At 43.6% G+C, this 8,548-nt stretch overlaps 1 non-coding gene across 1 annotated transcript; it reads right to left on the bottom strand.

Annotated features, from left to right (window-relative positions):
• Positions 1-545: 545 nt before the first annotated feature.
• On the bottom strand, positions 546-620 carry Trnal-caa (transfer RNA leucine (anticodon CAA)). Its single transcript has one exon. It is a non-coding gene; the product is annotated as a tRNA-Leu (tRNA).
• Positions 621-8,548: the final 7,928 nt, after the last annotated feature.

The raw sequence follows: 8,548 nt of genomic DNA, 5'->3' as shown, positions 1-8,548 counted from the left end.
ATGTCCTGGAGCGAAGACGAAATAAAATTTTCAAACGCAACACCTTGAATATACATCAAAAAATAATTGTTTTCTTTGCAGTCCTCCTCAGCACTTTGTTTCAAACCTGTAGGTGCACGTGATAAAGCATCAGCAATAATATTTGAAGAACCCTGTATGCAAACAATACTAAAATCAAATTCCTGTAGATACAGCGCCCATCGTGACAATCTTCCATTTGAAACTTCCTGGCAGATTAAAACTGTGTGCCCGACCGAGACTCGAACTCGGGACCTTTGCCTTTCGCTGGCAAGTGCTCTACCAACTGAGCTACCGAAGCACGACTCACGCCCGGTACTCACAACTTTACTTCTGCCAGTACCTCGTTTCCTACCTTCCAAACTTTACAGAAGTTCTCCTGCGATCTTGCAGAACTAACACTCCTGAAAGAAAGGATATTGCGGAGACATGGCTTAGCCATAGCCTGGGGGATGTTTACAGAATGAGATTTTCACTCTGCAGCGGAGTGTGCGCTGATATGAAACTTCCTGGCAGATTAAAACTGTGTGCCCGACCGAGACTCGAACTCGGGACCTTTGCCTTTTGCGGGCAAGTGCTCTACCAACTGAGCTACCGAAGCACGACTCACGCCCGGTACTCACAGCTTTACTTCTGCCAGTATCTCGTCTCCTACCTTCCAAACTTTACAGAAGCTCTCTCATTCTGGAAACATCCCCCAGGCTGTGGCTAAGCCATGTCTCCGTAATATCCTTTCTTTCAGGAGTGTTAGTTCTGCAAGGTTCGCAGGAGAGCTTCTGTAAAGTTTTCCGCATTTTCAGGTCGTCATGCAGGATTGTGTGCACAGAACCCACAGAAACGCCAACTCTGGAGGCGATCTGTTCAACAGTCATTCGGCGATCCCCCAAAACAATTCTCTCCACTTTCTCGATCATGTCGTCAGACCGGCTTGTGCGAGCCCGAGGTTGTTTCGGTTTGTTGTCACACGATGTTCTGCCTTCATTAAACTGTCGCACTCACGAACGCACTTTCGACACATCCATAACTCCATCACCACATGTCTCCTTCAACTGTCGATGAATTTCAATTGGTTTCACACCACGCAAATTCAGAAAACGAATGATTGCACGCTGTTCAAGTAAGGAAAACGTCGCCATTTTAAGTATTTAAAACAGTTCTCATTCTCACCGATGGCGGCAAAATTCCATCTGCCGTACGGTGCTGCCATCTCTGGGACGTATTGACAATGAACGCGGCCTCATTTTAAAACAATGCGCATGTTTCTATCTCTTTCCAGTCCGGAGAAAAAAAATCGGAGGCCTTAGAACTTGAATGCACCTCGCACATGGCTACACTCCATACAAATACTTTCAGAAACGACTTCCTGACACTTAAATAAATACTCGATATTAAAAAATTTCTCTTCTTCAGAAACGATTTCCTTGCCATTGCCAGTCTACATTTTATATCCTCTCTACTTCGACCATCATCAGTTATTTTGCTCCCCAAATAGCAAAACTCCTTTACTACTTAAGTGTCTCATTTCCTAATCTAATTCCCTTCGCATCACCTGACTTAATTCGACTACATTCCATTATCCACGTTTTAGTTTTGTTGATGTTCATCTTATATCCTCCTTTCAGGACACCATCCATTCCGTTCAACTGCTCTTCCAAGTCTTTTGCTGTCTCTGACAGAATTACAATGTCATCGGCGAACCTCAAAGTTTTTATTTCTTCTCCCTGGATTTTAATACCTACTCCGAATTCTTCTTTTGTTTCCTTTACTGCTTGCTCAAAATACAGATTGAATAACATTGGGGAGAGGATACAACCCTGTCTCACTCCATTCCCAACCACTGCTTCCCTTTCATGTCCCTCGACTCTTATAACTGCTACCTGCTTTCTGTACAAATTGTAAATAGCCTTTCGGTCCCTGTATTTTACCCCTGCCACCTTCAGAATTTGAGAGTATTCCAGTCAACATTGTCAAAAGCTTTCTCTAAGTCTACAAATGCTAGAAACGTAGGTTTCCCTTTCCTTAATCTTTCTTCTAAGATAAGTCGTAAGGTCAGTATTGCCTCACGTGTTCCAACATTTCTATGGAATCCAAACTGATCTTCCCCGAAGTCGGCTTCTACCAGTTTTTCCATTCGTCTGTAAAGAATTCGCGTTAGTATTTTGCAGCTGTGGCTTATTAAACTGATAGTTCGGTAATTTTCACATCTGTCAACACCTGCTTTCTTTGGGATTGTAATTATTATATTCTTCTTGAAGTCTGAGGGTATTTCGCCTGTCTCGTACATCTTGATGATCAGATGGTAGAGTTTTGTCATGACTGGCTCTCCGAAGGCCGTCAGTAGTTCTAATGGAATGTTGTCTACTCGCGGGGCCTTGTTTCGACTCAGGTCTTTCACTGCTCTGTCAAACTCTTCACGCAGTATCATACCTCCTATTTCATCTTCATCTGCATCCTCTTCCATTTCCATAATATTGTCCTCAAGTGCATCGCCTTTGTGTAGACCGTCTATATACTTCTTCCACCTTTCTGCTTTCCCTTCTTTGCTTAGAACTGGGTTTCCACATCAGCTCTTGATATTCATACAAGTGGTTCTCCAGGTCTCTTTAATTTTCCTGTAGGCAGTATCTATCTTACCCCTAGTGAGATAAGCCTCTACATCCTTACATTTATCCTCTAGCCATCCCTGCTTAGCCATTTTGTACTTCCTGTCGATATCATTTTAGAGACGTTTGTATTCCTTTTTGCCTGCTTCATTTACTGTATTTCTATATTTTCTCCTTTCATCATTTAAATTCAATATTTCTTCTGTTACTCAAGGATTTCTACTAGCCCTCGTGTTTTTACCTACTTGATCCTCTGCTGCCTTCACTACTTCATCCCTCACAGCAACCCATTCGTCTTCTACTGTATTTCTTTCCCCCATTCCTGTCAATTGTTCCCTTATGGTGTCCCTGAAACTGTACAACCTCTGGTTTAGTCAGTTCATCCAGGTCCCATCTCCTTAAATTCCCACCTTTTTGCAATTTCTTCAGTTTTAATCTACAGTTCATAACCAATAGATTGTGGTCAGAGTCCACATCTGCCCCTGGAAATGTCCTACAATTTAAAACCTGGTTCCTAAATCTCTGTCTTACCATTATATAATCTATCTGTTACCTTTTAGTATCTCCAGGATTCTTCCATGTACACAACCTTCTTTTATGATTCTTGAACCAACTGTTAGCTATGATTAAGTTATGCTCTGTGCAAAATTCTACCAGACGGCTTCCTCTTTCATTTCTTAGCCCCAGTCCATATTCACCTACTATATTTCCTTCTCTCCATTTTGCTACTGTCGAATTCCAGTCGCCCATGGCTATTAAATTTTCGTCTCCCTTCACTACCTGAATAATTTCTTTTATCTCATCATTCATTTCTTCAATTTCTTCGTCATCTGCAGAGCTAGTTGGCATATAAACTTGTAGTAGTGTAGTAGGCATGGGCTTCGTGTCTATCTTGGCCACTAGAATACGTTCACTATGTAGTGGCTGAAGATAAGGTGGGTAGATCACGTAACTAATGAGGAGGTATTGAATAGGATTGGGGAGAAGAGAAGTTTGTGGCACAACTTGACTAGAAGAAGGGATCGGTTGGTAGGACATGTTTTGAGGCATCAAGGGATCACAAATTTAGCATTGGAGGGCAGCGTGGAGGGTAAAAATCGTAGAGGGAGACCAAGAGATCAATACACTAAGCAGATTCAGAAGGATGTAGGTTGCAGTAGGTACTGGGAGATGAAGAAGCTTGCACAGGATAGAGTAGCATGGAGAGCTGCATCAAACCAGTCTCAGGACTGAAGACCACAACAACAACATGTAGTGGCTTACCCGCATTCCTATTTTCCTATTCATTATTAAGCCAACTCTTGCATTACCAGTATTTGATTTTGTATTTATAACCCTGTACTCACTAAGAAGTGCATAGGAACTACCAGAGAGTACATACAGGTAGGAAATCAGATTACATAGTCTTGTTCCTCCTGCGACTGAACTTCACTAATTCCCACTACATCTAACTTTAACCTATCCATTTCCCGTTTTAAATTTTCTAACCTACCTGCCCGATTAAGGGATCTGACATTCCACGCTCCTATCCGTAGAACGCCAGTTTTCTTTTTCCTGATAACGACATCCTCTTGAGTAGTCCCCGCCCGGAGATCCGAATGGGGGACTATTTTACCTCCGGAATATTTTACCCAAGAGGACGCCATCATCATTTAACCATACAGAAAAGCTGCATGCCCTCGGGAAAAGTTACGGCTGTAGTTTCCCCTTGCTTTCAGCCATTCGCAGTACCAGAACAGCAAGGCCGTTTTGGTTAGTGTTACAAGGCCAGATCAGTGAATCATCCAGACTGTTGCCCCTGCAACTACTGAAAAGGCTGTTACCCCTCTTCAGGAACCTCTCAATAGATACCTCTCCGTTGTGGTTGCATCTAAGGTACGGCTATCTGTATCGTTGAGGCACGCAAGCCTCCCCACCAACGGCAAGGTCCATGGTTCATGGGGGGAGGAGATTCCATGTAGAAGCAGTAAATATAATTAAAGTCGGCCTGGTACTGTTAATTAAAATCACTATACCGACAACACTAACGTTCAGTAAGACGTTAAGAAAAGCATAGGAACTACCAGAGAGTACATAGAGGTAGGAAATCAGATTACATAGTCTTGAATACAGAGAAAGACAGCACAGAATACGAGAGCTTTTGCGATTCATGTAGTGTAGTTTCATCTTATCCCTGTCGACGGTAAGCGTGAAGTGGGAGGAGTGGAAAGGTCTGGACTCAGCCTCGTGAGGTCGACTCAGGCGTTACTTGATTGAGAAGCAGCGGCTTGAGGTTAGGAAAACTGACAACGGCAGGGACAGCGGTTTGTTGACTGGTTGCGTCTCCTACGAGAGCCAAATGACGCCGCATGGTACGCAGACACGGTAGCCGGTATACAACTTGTACTCAAATGAGGCTGATCAGCAGCGCGGAGTGGCCGCGCGGTTTGAGGCGCCATGTAACGAACTGCGCGGGCCCTCCCAACGGGGTCCGAGTCCTCCCTCGGGTATGGGTGTGTGTGTTGCTTAGGTCATCGGTCCCTAGACTTACAAATTACTTAAACTAACTTATGCTAAGAAGCATAAGTTAGCCTAAGTAATTTGTAAGTCTAGGGACCGATGTCCTAAGCAGTTTGGTCCCTTAGGAATTTTTTTGAGGCTGATCACAGTATTACTCTTTGCCAGCTACTTACATCCTTGCATTTTTATTTATACCATTAATAAAATCACTCGTAAATAAAAGGAACCCAATCTCACAAAGATTCTGAAATTCGTCCGTGGAGTAGGCGTTGTCATGTCGGATTGATTTCAGTCTATCAGAAGCTTTTTTCTTTTGTTTTCATTTTCAGCCAGCACCTTCAACCCACAAAAGAGGTGATCAAATATTTTTATGCTTGCGTACCTTGCTGTCTTCTGTACACGAGTGAGATTATGTTCTGAATTGTGTTATTCAGTTCTCCATGTTAGTCTATCACGGCTGTAAGCCTCTTAATGTAGTCATAATTATTGTAACCTACAGGAACTGGACAAAAACATGGAAAAACCGCGTGAAATGCAAGCTTGAACGTAAATCAAATGCTAGGCAAGCCTACAAGTGGTGCTGTTGTATGGTTTGGGGCAAATAAAAGTGGCCCAGACGAATGTAACGGTCGGACGTGAATTTGTGACAGCATTACCGGAGGAGGAAAGATTTACAAAATGGTTCAAATGGCTCTGAGCACTCTGAGACTTAACATCTGAGGTCATCAGACTGAAGCGCCTAGAACAGCTCGGCCACACCGGCCGGCGAAAGATTTACAGTTACTTCCAATATGATGGAGCAACTTCCCATACAACCGGTCGAACCTTGGAGCACATTTGCACGATATTAACGCCTGACAGAGTTGTTAACAGAGGTCAGTCTAGTCGCGGACCTAGCTGGCCACGCAGGTCACCTGATCTGTGAGTGTATCTAAGGTGTATCACAACAAGTCCTCAAGAACTGCAGTAGAACATTTTGGATGAGAGTATAGCAATTCCAGCAGTCCAGCTTCGATCCGCCTTCGCCAGCTTGCTGATCATGGTCTAAAAGTATCAAGAGATGAATGGTGGTCACTTTCAACATCTGTTACACTCAAGTTAGTAGTGTATTTCCCTTTCTCTGCCGTTTTTCTTTCTACCTTGGACCTTTGTCCTCGATGCCACTTTTATTTTCCCCACCCTGTAGTTGATTACGACCGGAACCTGTTCAACACAATCTACAGCGGGATCCATTGATCGTGACCGGGCCAAATGTCTCCCGAAATAAGCGTCAAACGAAAAAACTACAAAGAACGAAACTTGTCTAGCTTGAAGGAGGAAACGAGGTGGTGCTATGTTTGGCCCGCTAGATAGCGCTGCCATAGGTCAAACGGATATCAACTGCGTTTTTTTAAATAGGCACCCCATTTTTTATTACATATCCGTGTAGTACGTAAAGAAATATGAATGTTTTAGTTGGACCACTTTTTTCGCTTTGTGACAGATGGCGCTGTAATAGTCACAAACATATGGCTCACAATTGTAGACGAACAGTTGGTAACAGGTAGGTCTTTTAAATTAAAATACAGAACGTAGCTACATTTGAACATTTTATTTCGGTTGTTCCAATGTGATACATGTACCTTTGTGAACTTATCATTTCTGAGAACGCATGCTGTTGCAGCGTGATTACCTGTAAATACCACATTAATGCAATAAATGCTCAAAATGATGTCCGTCAACCTCAACGCATTGGGCAATACGTGTAACGACATTCCTCTTAACAGCGAGTAGTTCGCCTTCGGTGATGTTCGCACATGCATTGACAATGCGCTGACGCATGTTGTCAGGCGTTGTCGGTGGATCGCGATAGCAAATATCCTTCAAGTTTCCCCACAGAAAGAAATTCGGGGACGTCAGATCCGGTGAACGTGCGGGCCATGGTATGGTGCTTCGACGACCAATCCACCTGTGTTGAAATATGCTATTCAATACCGCTTCATCCGCACGCGAGCTATCTGCCGGACATCCATCATGTTGTAAGTACATCGCCATTCTGTCATGCAGTGAAACATATTGTAGTAACATCGGTAGAACATTACGTAGGAAATCAGCATACATTGCACCATTTAGATTGCCATCGATAAAATGGGGCTAATTATCCTTCCTCGCATAATGCCACATTATACATTAACCCGCTAAGGTCGCTGATGTTCCACTTGTCGCAGCCACCTAGGATTTTCCGTTGCCCAATAGTGCATATTATGCCGGTTCACGTTACCGATGTTGGTGAATGACGCTTCGTTGCTAAATAGAACGCGTGCAAAAAATATGTCATCGTCCCATAATTTATCTTGTGCCCAGTGGCAGAACTGTACACGACATTCAAAGTCGTCGCCATGCAATTCCTGGAGCATAGAAATATGGTACGGGTGCAATCGATGTTGATGTAGCATTCTCAACACCGACGTTTTTGAGATTGCCGATTCTCGCGCAGTTTGTCTGCTACTGATGTGTGGAATAGCCGCGACAGCACCTAAAACACCTACTTGGGCACCATCATTTGTTGCAGGTCGTGGCTGTCGTGTCACATGTGGCTGAACACTTACTGTTTCCTTAAATAATGTAACTATCTGGCAAACGGTCCGGACACTTGGATGATGTCGTCCAGGATACCGAGCAGCATACATAGCACACGCCCATTGGGCATTTTGATCACAATAGCCATACATCAATACGATATCGACCTTTTCCGCAATTAGTAAACGGTCCATTTTATCACGGATAATGTATTACGAAGCAAATACCGTCCGCACTGGCGAAATGTTGCGTGATACCACGTACTTATACGTGTGTGACTATTTCAGCGACATCTATCACAAAGCGAAAAAAGTGGTCCAACTAAAACATTAATATTTCTTTACGTACTACACGAATATGTAATAAAAATGGGGGTTCCTATTTTTAAAAAACGCAGTTGATATCCGTTTGACCTATCGCAGCGCCATCTAGCGGGCCAACCATAGCGCCATCTGGTTTCCCCCTTCAATCTAGACGAGTTTCGTTTGATGCTTATTTCGTGAGATATTTGGCCCGGTCACTATCAATGGACCACCCTGTATACGTTTCATGTTTCAGTTGTGGTCACAACAGTGTTCTGTATAGTTGTCAGTGCACTATGTTGGAGCTAAGTGAATTCGAACTTTGTGAAAATGTTGGTGCTAGTATGGTGGGCGCTTCCATAACTAAGGCAGCCGAAATATTTACTGTTTCAAGAGGCACCGTATGGAAGACTTACACGGCATACAAGAAAAATGGAAAACATTTTCCGTTAAGCCGGCCGGTGTGACCGAGCGGTTCTAGGCGTTCCAGTCCGGAACCGCGGTGCTGCTACAGTCGCAGGTTCGAATCCTGCCTCGGGCATGGCCGTGTATGATGTCCTTAGGTTA

This window comes from Schistocerca nitens, chromosome 9 (genome assembly GCF_023898315.1).
Source record: "Schistocerca nitens isolate TAMUIC-IGC-003100 chromosome 9, iqSchNite1.1, whole genome shotgun sequence".
In the NCBI taxonomy this organism is placed as follows: domain Eukaryota; kingdom Metazoa; phylum Arthropoda; class Insecta; order Orthoptera; family Acrididae; genus Schistocerca; species Schistocerca nitens.
The sequence above is the reverse complement of the archived record's forward strand: the minus strand, read 5'-3'. Positions and strand labels throughout refer to the sequence as shown.